Genomic DNA, 14321 nt, shown 5'->3' on the forward strand with positions numbered 1-14321 from the left:
CAGACAGAATTGTTACTGAGTGCCAGAGAATTGTTACTCAGGGACAGACAGAATTGTTACTGAGTGCCAGAGAATTGTTACTCGCACAGACACAAAATTGTTACTTGCACAGACACAGAATTGTTACTCGCACAGACACAGAATTGTTACTCAGGGCCACAGAATTCATACTCAGGGACAGACAGAATTGTTACTGAGTGCCAGAGAATTGTTACTCAGGGACAGACAGAATTGTTACTGAGTGCCAGAGAATTGTTACTCAGGGACAGACAGAATTGTTACTGAGTGCCAGAGAATTGTTACTCGCACAGACACAAAATTGTTACTTGCACAGACACAGAATTGTTACTCGCACAGACACAGAATTGTTACTCAGGGCCACAGAATTCATACTCAGGGACAGACAGAATTGTTACTGAGTGCCAGAGAATTGTTACTCAGGGACAGACAGAATTGTTACTGAGTGCCAGAGAATTGTTACTCAGGGACAGACAGAATTGTTACTGAGTGCCAGAGAATTGTTACTCGCACAGACACAAAATTGTTACTTGCACAGACACAGAATTGTTACTCGCACAGACACAGAATTGTTACTCAGGGCCACAGAATTCATACTCAGGGATAGACAGAATTGTTACTGAGTGCCAGAGAATTGTTACTCAGGGACAGACAGAATTGTTACTGAGTGCCAGAGAATTGTTACTCAGGGACAGACAGAATTGTTACTGAGTGCCAGAGAATTGTTACTCAGGGACAGACAGAATTGTTACTGAGTGCCAGAGAATTGTTACTCAGGGACAGACAGAATTGTTACTGAGTGCCAGAGAATTGTTACTCGCACAGACACAAAATTGTTACTTGCACAGACACAGAATTGTTACTCGCACAGACACAGAATTGTTACTCAGGGCCACAGAATTCATACTCAGGGATAGACAGAATTGTTACTGAGTGCCAGAGAATTGTTACTCAGGGACAGACAGAATTGTTACTGAGTGCCAGAGAATTGTTACTCAGGGACAGACAGAATTGTTACTGAGTGCCAGAGAATTGTTACTCGCACAGACACAAAATTGTTACTTGCACAGACACAGAATTGTTACTCGCACAGACACAGAATTGTTACTCAGGGCCACAGAATTCATACTCAGGGACAGACAGAATTGTTACTGAGTGCCAGAGAATTGTTACTCAGGGACAGACAGAATTGTTACTGAGTGCCAGAGAATTGTTACTCAGGGACAGACAGAATTGTTACTGAGTGCCAGAGAATTGTTACTCGCACAGACACAAAATTGTTACTTGCACAGACACAGAATTGTTACTCGCACAGACACAGAATTGTTACTCAGGGCCACAGAATTCATACTCAGGGACAGACAGAATTGTTACTGAGTGCCAGAGAATTGTTACTCAGGGACAGACAGAATTGTTACTGAGTGCCAGAGAATTGTTACTCAGGGACAGACAGAATTGTTACTGAGTGCCAGAGAATTGTTACTCAGGGACAGACAGAATTGTTACTGAGTGCCAGAGAATTGTTACTCGCACAGACACAAAATTGTTACTTGCACAGACACAGAATTGTTACTCGCACAGACACAGAATTGTTACTCAGGGCCACAGAATTCATACTCAGGGATAGACAGAATTGTTACTGAGTGCCAGAGAATTGTTACTCAGGGACAGACAGAATTGTTACTGAGTGCCAGAGAATTGTTACTCAGGGACAGACAGAATTGTTACTGAGTGCCAGAGAATTGTTACTCGCACAGACACAAAATTGTTACTTGCACAGACACAGAATTGTTACTCGCACAGACACAGAATTGTTACTCAGGGCCACAGAATTCATACTCAGGGATAGACAGAATTGTTACTGAGTGCCAGAGAATTGTTACTCAGGGACAGACAGAATTGTTACTGAGTGCCAGAGAATTGTTACTCAGGGACAGACAGAATTGTTACTGAGTGCCAGAGAATTGTTACTCGCACAGACACAAAATTGTTACTTGCACAGACACAGAATTGTTACTCGCACAGACACAGAATTGTTACTCAGGGCCACAGAATTCATACTCAGGGACAGACAGAATTGTTACTGAGTGCCAGAGAATTGTTACTCAGGGACAGACAGAATTGTTACTGAGTGCCAGAGAATTGTTACTCAGGGACAGACAGAATTGTTACTGAGTGCCAGAGAATTGTTACTCGCACAGACACAAAATTGTTACTTGCACAGACACAGAATTGTTACTCGCACAGACACAGAATTGTTACTCAGGGCCACAGAATTCATACTCAGGGATAGACAGAATTGTTACTGAGTGCCAGAGAATTGTTACTCAGGGACAGACAGAATTGTTACTGAGTGCCAGAGAATTGTTACTCAGGGACAGACAGAATTGTTACTGAGTGCCAGAGAATTGTTACTCGCACAGACACAAAATTGTTACTTGCACAGACACAGAATTGTTACTCGCACAGACACAGAATTGTTACTCAGGGCCACAGAATTCATACTCAGGGACAGACAGAATTGTTACTGAGTGCCAGAGAATTGTTACTCGCACAGACACAAAATTGTTACTTGCACAGACACAGAATTGTTACTCGCACAGACACAGAATTGTTACTCAGGGCCACAGAATTCATACTCAGGGATAGACAGAATTGTTACTGAGTGCCAGAGAATTGTTACTCAGGGACAGACAGAATTGTTACTGAGTGCCAGAGAATTGTTACTCAGGGACAGACAGAATTGTTACTGAGTGCCAGAGAATTGTTACTCGCACAGACACAAAATTGTTACTTGCACAGACACAGAATTGTTACTCGCACAGACACAGAATTGTTACTCAGGGCCACAGAATTCATACTCAGGGACAGACAGAATTGTTACTGAGTGCCAGAGAATTGTTACTCAGGGACAGACAGAATTGTTACTGAGTGCCAGAGAATTGTTACTCGCACAGACACAAAATTGTTACTTGCACAGACACAGAATTGTTACTCGCACAGACACAGAATTGTTACTCAGGGCCACAGAATTCATACTCAGGGACAGACAGAATTGTTACTGAGTGCCAGAGAATTGTTACTCAGGGACAGACAGAATTGTTACTGAGTGCCAGAGAATTGTTACTCGCACAGACACAAAATTGTTACTTGCACAGACACAGAATTGTTACTCGCACAGACACAGAATTGTTACTCGCACAGACACAGAATTGTTACTCAGGGCCACAGAATTCATACTCAGGGACAGACAGAATTGTTACTGAGTGCCAGAGAATTGTTACTCAGGGACACCTAATCGTTGAATTAAATAGTATGTCAGACAACATGCAGAGGAGTGGCAGAGGAGGCAATGTTTTAGGAGCGAGCAGACGTGGCAGCAGAGGAAGGGGTCGAGGCAGCAGTATTCGCAGCCAGAGGCCAGTGCTCCCGGTGTCATCCAGCGGTCGTGTCTCCACCGACAACCCTGCCGTCATTGATTGGTTGGCTCGGTCGTCTTCCTCTTCCCAGGTCACCTCTGACACCTACAGCCAACGGTCGGTGGGTACGTCAGACACAACCGTTAGTTGGCATGGCCCGGGACCAAGCCCACTGAAATCACGTGTCCTCTACCTGCCCCTGTCCTTTGCTGTTCCCTCACCAAGCGAAGTATCGCATGCTGTGGGCTCAGCCCCACTGTACAGTGAGGAAGAGCTAACAGAGGGCGGTCAGGAACGGGGGGAGACATCGGCCTTTTCAGCAGCCAAGCGAACAAGTACTGGCGAGGAGAGTGGCTCGGTAGCCGGTCTAGAGACAGGTCTGTCTCCTGACCCAGACGCAGCCGAGGGGGCTAGTAGTGAGGCGGAGACCCTACTTGATGATGAGGAGGTTGATCGCACTTGGCAGCCTCGTCGTCATCAGGCAATTTCTTCCGCATCATCAGGAGAAGAGGGTGGCAGCTTGGCAGCGAGCAAAACAGTCGGTGGGTTGCCCAGGAGACAGCAGCAGGGTCGCATCAGTGTCAGTGGAGCCAAACGTCCACGGAGTAGAGCACCAGCTCCACTGCAGCCTACCACCACGGCCAGTAGTGGTGCCGTTGCGCACGGAGGAAGTAGCAGTCAGCCAGTGAAGAGTAGCGGGGGCAAAGTTTCCTACTCGGTGGTGTGGCAATTTTTCCTCAAGCCGCCCGAGGAAGTAAACGTAGCCGTATGTCGACTATGTGGCCAGAAATGCAAGCGTGGCCAGGGGGCCCATGTTGGGACTACAGCGTTGCGTCAGCATATGCAGCGTCACCATTCGGTGGCCTGGGAAAACCGTGATAAACATACGGCGGTTCTGCCTGCCCCAGCCCCCGCTCCATCACCCGCTCCGTTACTTGCTCCGTCACCCGACGTCGTCAATCGCCCTCTATCAGCCAGTCAAGGCTCCAACACCTCTGCTGAGGGGAGTTGTCGCTCATTGGCATCTTCCGCTCGTTCAGATGCTCCTTCTCCTGCTACTCCTCTTCTCGGATTCCGTCAACAGTCTTTCTTGGAATCCGTATCCAAGAGACAACAGTTTGCGAGCACGCACCCGACGGTGCAAAAGCTGAACGTCCTCCTGTCCAAGTTGCTGGTGCTGCAGTCCCTCCCTTTCCAACTGGTGGACTCAGCACCTTTCCGAGAAATGATGGCTTGTGCCGCGCCGCGGTGGAGAGTGCCAAGCCGTCATTTCTTTGCCCAAAAGGCAGTGCCAGCCCTGCATTCACATGTAGAAGAGATGGTGGGCCAGTCTTTGAGCATGTCGGTCTCTGCCAAAGTGCACGGCAGCGCCGACGTGTGGAGCTGTAACTACGGTCAGGGACAGTACATGTCATTTACGGCCCACTGGGTGAACGTGGTGCCGGCACAGCCGCACCAGCAACTTGGACAGGTCACGACGCTTTTGCCTCCACGTTTGCACGTCCTTGGTCCAGCAAGCATGTCCGCCTCTACCACCTCTTTTTCCGCCGTGTCCTCAGCCGCCACCCCCGTGCCAAGTCCCATTACCCGACCGGCATATCACATGTGCAGGGCGCAACGGTGTCACGCTGTGCTGCACCTGGTATGCCTTGGCGAACGTAGTCACACAGGGGAGGAACTGCTGAGTGTAATGAACAGAGAAATCGACAGATGGCTGTCTCCGCGCAAACTAAAAATCGGAACCATGTTGACTGACAACGGAAAGAACATGGTGTCTGCTCTGCGTCAAGGAAGGTTGTGCCATGCGCCATGCATGGCTCACGTGTTCAATCTGGTTGTCAAGCGGTTCCTAAAATCCACCATCCCACTGCAAGACATGTCACGTAAACTGTGCATGCATTTCAGCCATTCCTACACCGCAAAGAACACCCTCATTGAGCTGCAGCGGCAGAACGGAATTCCACAGCATCGCCTGATCTGCGACGTTGCAACAAGGTGGAATTCAACCCTACACATGTTAGACCGCCTTTACGAGCAGCGAAAGGCCATCACCGATTTCCTGATGTTACAAGCGGATAAAGGTACTCCCCTGTGTAACTTAGATGTCAGCCATTGGCAGCTCATGCGTGACACCTGCCGCTTGCTCAGGCCCTTTGAGGAGGCCACGCTATTCGTGAGTCGGCAGGACTATGGGATGAACGACGTCATTCCTCTGTTGCACGTCCTGGAACAAATGCTGTTAACAATGGCTGGTCAGGGTGCGGTAGACGTGGCGCACAGATCTCAACGCCACATGACCCCTGTGGGGGCAGGACAGGAAGAAGAGGAGGAGGTAGAGGAGGACATTTGTGCTCAGGAATTATTGAGTGAAATGGGTGGTTTTTCCACTCAGCGGACAGGAGTGGAGGAGCAGGAGCATCTGGTAGAGGAGGAGGAGGAGGAGACAGAGGACCCAGACGCACCGTGGCAGTATGCTGTGGAGATGGAGGCAGGGAGTCCCTCGCATTCCTTGGCACAAATGGCCCATAGCATGCTCGGTTGCTTGCGTAGCGACAGCCGAATAATAACCATCAGACAGAGGGATGACTTTTGGCTGTCCACCTTGTTGGACCCTCGCTACCGGTCCAAAATGGTGGCCTTTTTCACACCTGCTGAGAGGGAGGCCAAAATTACGTACTATAAAAACCACCTATGTAGTCAGTTGGTCTCTGCCTTTGTGCGCCAACGTCCATCCTCAGACATTGTGGGCCCTGTGCGCTCGCGTTCCGCTGGCATGGCAGCAGGGGAGGGGTGGGGTGGTAGGAGCAGTGGCAGCTCCACCAGCAGCGGCTGCCTCAGTCTGCAGTCGATGATGAGTAGCTTTCTTCACCAGCGCAGTGAGGAAACTACTAACCAGCCGCAGCAGCAGCAGCAGCATCAGGTGGACCTGGAGCAGGAGCTCAAACAACAGGCTTGGGCCTACTTGGACAGCACCCTGCCAACCGAGGTAGACAATCCCCTTGACTACTGGGCAACGAAACTTGACCTTTGGCCCCAACTAGCTGAATTTGCCCTTGAAAGGCTGTCATGCCCGGCCAGTAGCGTGGCATCGGAGCGCGTGTTTAGTGCGGCAGGAGGTATTGTAACTCCGCGGAGGACACGACTGTCCACCCAAAGTGTGGAGAGACTCACGTTTGTGAAAATGAATCAGGCGTGGATTAGTCTGGATTTCAAACCACCAGTTCCTGACACAACTGACTAAATCCGCCATGAATCATGCCTCAAACATGTGCCACTTTCAGGTCTCCTCACACTGCTGGTGTGTTTAATTTTTTGACATAGCGTGCTGGCAGATTACGGGCCTCCTATAGCTGCTGCCAGGCCCCTAATCTGCCATAGGCCCCTATATACCGCCTCCTCATGCTGCTGCTAGGTCCAGAGTCTCTCATGGGTCCCTGTACGGCCTCCCATTGCTGCTGTCTCCATCGCCACACTCTGCTGCCATGTGCCACTTTCAGGTCTCTTCACACTGCTGGTGTGTTTAATTTTTTGACATAGGGTGCAGGCAGATTACGGGCCTCACATAGCTGCTGCCAGGCCCCTAATCTGCCATGGGCCCCTATATACCGCCTCCTCATGCTGCTGCCAAGTCTAGAGTCTGTCATGGGTCCCTGTACGGCCTCCCATTGCTGCTGTCTCCATCGCCACACTCTGCTGCCATGTGCCACTTTCAGGTCTCTTCACACTGCTGGTGTGTTAAATTTTTTGACATAGGGTGCAGGCAGATTACGGGCCTCACATAGCTGCTGCCAGGCCCCTAATCTGCCATGGGCCCCTATATACCGCCTCCTCATGCTGCTGCCAAGTCCAGAGTCTCTCATGGGTCCCTGTACGGCCTCCCATTGCTGCTGTCTCCATCGCCACACTCTGCTGCCATGTGCCACTTTCAGGTCTCTTCACACTGCTGGTGTGTTAAATTTTTTGACATAGGGTGCAGGCAGATTACGGGCCTCACATAGCTGCTGCCAGGCCCCTAATCTGCCATGGGCCCCTATATACCGCCTCCTCATGCTGCTGCCAAGTCCAGAGTCTCTCATGGGTCCCTGTACGGCCTCCCATTGCTGCTGTCTCCATCGCCACACTCTGCTGCCATGTGCCACTTTCAGGTCTCTTCACACTGCTGGTGTGTTTAATTTTTTGACATAGGGTGCAGGCAGATTACGGGCCTCACATAGCTGCTGCCAGGCCCCTAATCTGCCATGGGCCCCTATATACCGCCTCCTCATGCTGCTGCCAAGTCCAGAGTCTGTCATGGGTCCCTGTACGGCCTCCCATTGCTGCTGTCTCCATCGCCACACTCTGCTGCCATGTGCCACTTTCAGGTCTCTTCACACTGCTGGTGTGTTAAATTTTTTGACATAGGGTGCAGGCAGATTACGGGCCTCACATAGCTGCTGCCAGGCCCCTAATCTGCCATGGGCCCCTATATACCGCCTCCTCATGCTGCTGCCAAGTCCAGAGTCTGTCATGGGTCCCTGTACGGCCTCCCATTGCTGCTGTCTCCATCGCCACACTCTGCTGCCATGTGCCACTTTCAGGTCTCTTCACACTGCTGGTGTGTTTAATTTTTTGACATAGGGTGCAGGCAGATTACGGGCCTCACATAGCTGCTGCCAGGCCCCTAATCTGCCATGGGCCCCTATATACCGCCTCCTCATGCTGCTGCCAAGTCTAGAGTCTCTCATGGGTCCCTGTACGGCCTCCCATTGCTGCTGTCTCCATCGCCACACTCTGCTGCCATGTGCCACTTTCAGGTCTCTTCACACTGCTGGTGTGTTAAATTTTTTGACATAGGGTGCAGGCAGATTACGGGCCTCACATAGCTGCTGCCAGGCCCCTAATCTGCCATGGGCCCCTATATACCGCCTCCTCATGCTGCTGCCAAGTCCAGAGTCTCTCATGGGTCCCTGTACGGCCTCCCATTGCTGCTGTCTCCATCGCCACACTCTGCTGCCATGTGCCACTTTCAGGTCTCTTCACACTGCTGGTGTGTTTAATTTTTTGACATAGGGTGCAGGCAGATTACGGGCCTCACATAGCTGCTGCCAGGCCCCTAATCTGCCATGGGCCCCTATATACCGCCTCCTCATGCTGCTGCCAAGTCTAGAGTCTCTCATGGGTCCCTGTACGGCCTCCCATTGCTGCTGTCTCCATCGCCACACTCTGCTGCCATGTGCCACTTTCAGGTCTCTTCACACTGCTGGTGTGTTAAATTTTTTGACATAGGGTGCAGGCAGATTACGGGCCTCACATAGCTGCTGCCAGGCCCCTAATCTGCCATGGGCCCCTATATACCGCCTCCTCATGCTGCTGCCAAGTCCAGAGTCTCTCATGGGTCCCTGTACGGCCTCCCATTGCTGCTGTCTCCATCGCCACACTCTGCTGCCATGTGCCACTTTCAGGTCTCTTCACACTGCTGGTGTGTTTAATTTTTTGACATAGGGTGCAGGCAGATTACGGGCCTCACATAGCTGCTGCCAGGCCCCTAATCTGCCATGGGCCCCTATATACCGCCTCCTCATGCTGCTGCCAAGTCTAGAGTCTCTCATGGGTCCCTGTACGGCCTCCCATTGCTGCTGTCTCCATCGCCACACTCTGCTGCCATGTGCCACTTTCAGGTCTCTTCACACTGCTGGTGTGTTAAATTTTTTGACATAGGGTGCAGGCAGATTACGGGCCTCACATAGCTGCTGCCAGGCCCCTAATCTGCCATGGGCCCCTATATACCGCCTCCTCATGCTGCTGCCAAGTCCAGAGTCTGTCATGGGTCCCTGTACGGCCTCCCATTGCTGCTGTCTCCATCGCCACACTCTGCTGCCATGTGCCACTTTCAGGTCTCTTCACACTGCTGGTGTGTTAAATTTTTTGACATAGGGTGCAGGCAGATTACGGGCCTCACATAGCTGCTGCCAGGCCCCTAATCTGCCATGGGCCCCTATATACCGCCTCCTCATGCTGCTGCCAAGTCCAGAGTCTGTCATGGGTCCCTGTACGGCCTCCCATTGCTGCTGTCTCCATCGCCACACTCTGCTGCCATGTGCCACTTTCAGGTCTCTTCACACTGCTGGTGTGTTAAATTTTTTGACATAGGGTGCAGGCAGATTACGGGCCTCACATAGCTGCTGCCAGGCCCCTAATCTGCCATGGGCCCCTATATACCGCCTCCTCATGCTGCTGCCAAGTCCAGAGTCTGTCATGGGTCCCTGTACGGCCTCCCATTGCTGCTGTCTCCATCGCCACACTCTGCTGCCATGTGCCACTTTCAGGTCTCTTCACACTGCTGGTGTGTTAAATTTTTTGACATAGGGTGCAGGCAGATTACGGGCCTCACATAGCTGCTGCCAGGCCCCTAATCTGCCATGGGCCCCTATATACCGCCTCCTCATGCTGCTGCCAAGTCCAGAGTCTCTCATGGGTCCCTGTACGGCCTCCCATTGCTGCTGTCTCCATCGCCACACTCTGCTGCCATGTGCCACTTTCAGGTCTCTTCACACTGCTGGTGTGTTAAATTTTTTGACATAGGGTGCAGGCAGATTACGGGCCTCACATAGCTGCTGCCAGGCCCCTAATCTGCCATGGGCCCCTATATACCGCCTCCTCATGCTGCTGCCAAGTCTAGAGTCTCTCATGGGTCCCTGTACGGCCTCCCATTGCTGCTGTCTCCATCGCCACACTCTGCTGCCATGTGCCACTTTCAGGTCTCTTCACACTGCTGGTGTGTTAAATTTTTTGACATAGGGTGCAGGCAGATTACGGGCCTCACATAGCTGCTGCCAGACATGTAATCTGCCATGGGCCCCCGTACCGACTCCTCATGCTGTGACGTTGCAACAAGGTGGAATTCAACCCTACATATGTTAGACCGCCTTTACGAACAGCTAAAGGCCATCACAGATTTCCTGATGTTAAAAGCGGATAAAGGTACTCCCTGTGTAACTTAGATGTCAGCCATTGGCAGCTCATGTGTGACACCTGCGCTTGCTCAGGCCCTTTGAGGAGGCCACGCTATTCGTGAGTCGGCAGGACTATGGGATGAATGAGGTCAAATCGGCCATGGGCCCCCGTACCGCCTGTTCACGCTGATGCTGGTCCCACAGTGTGACCTGGGTCCCTGTACGGCCTCCCATTGCTTCCACTCTGCCATGTGCCACTTTGAAATCTCCTCACACTCCTGCGGTTGTCCATTTTGTCATAGGTTGCTGGCAGATTACAGGCCTTCCATAGGTGCCACCAAGCCCCATATCGGCCATGGGCCCCCGTACCGCCTGGTCACGCTGCTGCTGGGCCCATAGTGTGACCTGGGTCCCTGTACCGCCTCCCATTGCTCCCACTCTGCCATGTGCCACTTTCAGGTCTCCTCACGCTCCTGCTGGTTTCCATTTTGTCATAGGTTGCTGTATGGCCTCCCATTGCTGCTGCCTCCACCGCCACACTGTGGCTCCAAACGCTGGTTTTGGCCCCGTGACTGGCCAAAGGAGTGAAGTGTGCAGTGATTCTAAGATCGACGGCACTCATCTGCATGTCATACTGACAGACAGTATTATTTCTCTTCCCCAGCAGACTCCAAGGGCATTTAAATTAAAGGTACAGTGTTCTGCACTAATATTAAGTCTCTCTGAAGCCTAGAAACACCCTTTTTTAAGTTAAATTCACAGCGAATTTATTCGACTCGAATCGAATATTGTCCACGAATTCGCCGAATCAGTCGAATCGAATTTTTCATTTCTTCGCTCATCTCTAATCACAATGACCGTGTAATGCACACGTACAAAGCTTCAAGCAATGCATGTTTGTTATAAGATGACAAATGCACTGCTCTAGTCTTTTATTTCAGTACCAGGGTCTTAACACTGTGATGCATACTATACTGCAAGTGACATTCCTATAGTAAAGTACACAATATAGGAGTACATGGCAAAAAACATTGTATAAATACTGTGAGGCATTAGGCAAACACAAATAAATTATATTGCCAAACGTATTGCGTCACCCCTCCAAATCATTGGATTCAGGTGTTCCAATCATCTCCATGGCCACAGGTATAAAAAAATCAAGTAACTAGGTATGCAGACTGCTTCTACAAACATTTTAAAACAATGTGTTGCTCCCAGGAGCTCAATGAATTCAAGTTTGGTACTGCAACTGGGAACAACAGCAAATCAACCACCAAGTGGTAGGCCATGTAAACTGACAGAGTGGGGTCAGCGCATGCTGAAGCGCACAGTGCACAGAAGTCACCAACTGTCTGCAGAATCAATAGCTAAAGACCTAAATATGACTTTGTGTGTGGCCTTCAGATTAGCACAACAACAGTGCATAGAGAGCTTCATGGAATGGGTTTCCATGGCTAAGCAGCTGCATCCAAGCCTTACTTACCAAGTGCAATGCAAAGCGTTGAATGCAGTGGTACAAATCACTCTGCCACTGGACTCAAAAGCAGTGGAGATGTGTTCTCTGGAGTGAAAAATCACATTTCTCTGTCTTGTCTGACAATCCGATGGATGCATCTGGGTTTTGTCAGGAGAACAGTACTTGCCTGACTGCATTGTTCCAAGTGTAAAGTTTGGTGGAGGGGAATTATGGTGTGGGGTTGTTTTTCAGGGGTTGGATTTGGCCCCTTAGCTCCAGTGAAGGGAACACTTAAGGTGTCAGCATACCAAGACATTTTGGACAATTTCATGCTCCCAATTTTGTGAGAACAGTTTGGGGATGGCCCCTTCCTGTTCCAACATGACTGTGCACCAGTGCACAAAGCAAGGTCCATAAAGACATGGATGAGCGAGTTTGAGGTGGAGGAACTTGACTGCCTGACCTGAACCCAATAGAACACCTTTGGAATGGATTAGAGTGGAGACTGTGAGCCAGGCTGTCAGGGATCCAGGTATGACCAGAGATGTGTGGACTGACACAGGGAAACGCAGGCTTGAAGTATGGTGTAAAAGTAATATAATTTATTTAAGGTTACACAATACACAGAACACACAGTGCAAAATCTTAAACTAGTCTCAATATGTGCGGGAACACAAGCGTAGTCAGGCAGGCCAGGTCGGTAACTATCAGGTAGACAAGGTACAAAGGAGCAGGCAGGAGAAAGGTCAGGAATAGCCGGGGTTGGTACAGGAAGAGTTCTGGCAGAGTCAGGATCAGGCAAGAATATCAGGCAGGAAGCAGACAGGATGCAGGTACAGGGGCTCATGGGGAAAAACACCAAGGCACTGATTGAAGGCTTGGTCCTGCTTAAATATACCTCCTGCAATCAGCCTCAGGTGATGGCTTGATTTCAGGAGTGAGACCCTGGCTGCTGAAAGCACCCTCTGGTAGGAGCTGGTACTGCTGCCCACAGAGCAAGTGAGCCACAGCACCACCAGTGGTGAGTCCATTCCTGACACAGGCCTTCTTGTCCAACATCAGTGCCTGACCTCACAAATGCGCTTCTGAAAGAATGGCCAAACATTCCCACAGACACACACCTAAACCTTGTGGACAGCCTTCTCAGAAGAGTTGAAGCTATTATAGCTGCAAAAGGTGGGCCAACTCAGTATTTAACCCTACTGACTAAGACTGGGATTCCATTAAAGTTCATGTGTGTGTAAAGGCAGGCGACCCAATACTTTTGGCAATATAGTGTGCATGCACCCCTGTTCCACATCATCGTCTTTAGCATAGCAGATGTTGTCCTGGCCACTGCTTTATGCGATTAGTTAAAAAAAATTACATATCGCACCCAGCATCACTCAGGACGCAATACATAATGGGGTTGATTTACTAAGACTGGAAAGTGCAAAATCTGGTGCAGCTCTGCATAGCAGCCAATCATCTTCTAACTTCAGCTTGTTCAATTAAGCTTTGTAAAAAAAAACCTGGAAGCTGATTGGTTGAGCTGCACTAGATTTAGCACTCTCCAGTTTTAGTTAATCAACCCCATTGTTTATTATTAGGGGGATCCCCAACTCAATCATTTTATTAATGTCAATTTTCTGTCCTAAACAAATCAATGGCAAAGCACAAACATACATTCATGAGACATTTATGTGCAGGTTTACCAAATGTAAATCTAAAAAACACACACTTTAGGTGATAGGAAAACTACAAAGAAATAAATACATTCAAATAATGTAAAATTCATTTTAGCATGCTGTAATGTGCACATACAGTATGCATTGAGAAACACATCTGAAAACTAAACTGAAAGTGTCAACTGTGCCCAAGGAGTTATGCTAAAATTAAAAACCTTATTAGGCTCTGATGGAAACACCCATAACCAGACTTTAGTGCTGCATACCAGTTCCAGGTAAGTGACTCTCTGAATAGGTTTAGCTTCAACAAAGAAAGAATGTGTTGCATAAGTCAGGGAATGGCTGCTTCCATCAGAGCTTAATTACATAGTTGGTTAGCTTCAAGAAAGATTCCTTTTAAATGCCGACTGAACACATATACAGGAAGAAATTAACAGAATAATTAGCACATGCTTCTCATGACAGTTCTTATAGACATTTTTCTCCACATTTCAGATTCAGCTGCTGTATGCAGCTCTTGCAACATTCCATAGACTATAGATTTTAGAAGCTAGTTATGTTATCTATTAATGATGATATTTTCATTAATAGAACAAATTTACGTGAGCTAATTTATATTATAGATGTGAAAATGTTTGGTACATACAGAGGTCAATTTACTAAAACTGGAGAGTGCAAAATTTGGTTACAATTAAAAAATAGTGCTAAGTGGAAGTTAAAAAAACAGGCAAGGCAAAGCTTTTTTGCCACTGTTTGGGCTGTAAAAATAACTGGTTCCCCCTTTTGACTTACATGTCCTCATTCCAAAAAAAAGGATGGACTGTATTCT

The 14321-nt window shown here is 49.3% G+C and overlaps 1 protein-coding gene across 10 annotated transcripts in view; it reads right to left on the minus strand.

The window, feature by feature from the left end:
* The window catches only part of LINGO2 (leucine rich repeat and Ig domain containing 2), a 2046252-nt gene that overhangs the window by 1358102 nt on the left and 673829 nt on the right, over positions 1 to 14321 (minus strand). The window lies entirely within an intron of this gene.

This window comes from Staurois parvus, unplaced genomic scaffold (assembly GCF_062004578.1).
Source record: "Staurois parvus isolate SC_StPar_1 unplaced genomic scaffold, SC_StPar_1.0 ptg000198l, whole genome shotgun sequence".
NCBI lineage: Eukaryota > Metazoa > Chordata > Amphibia > Anura > Ranidae > Staurois > Staurois parvus.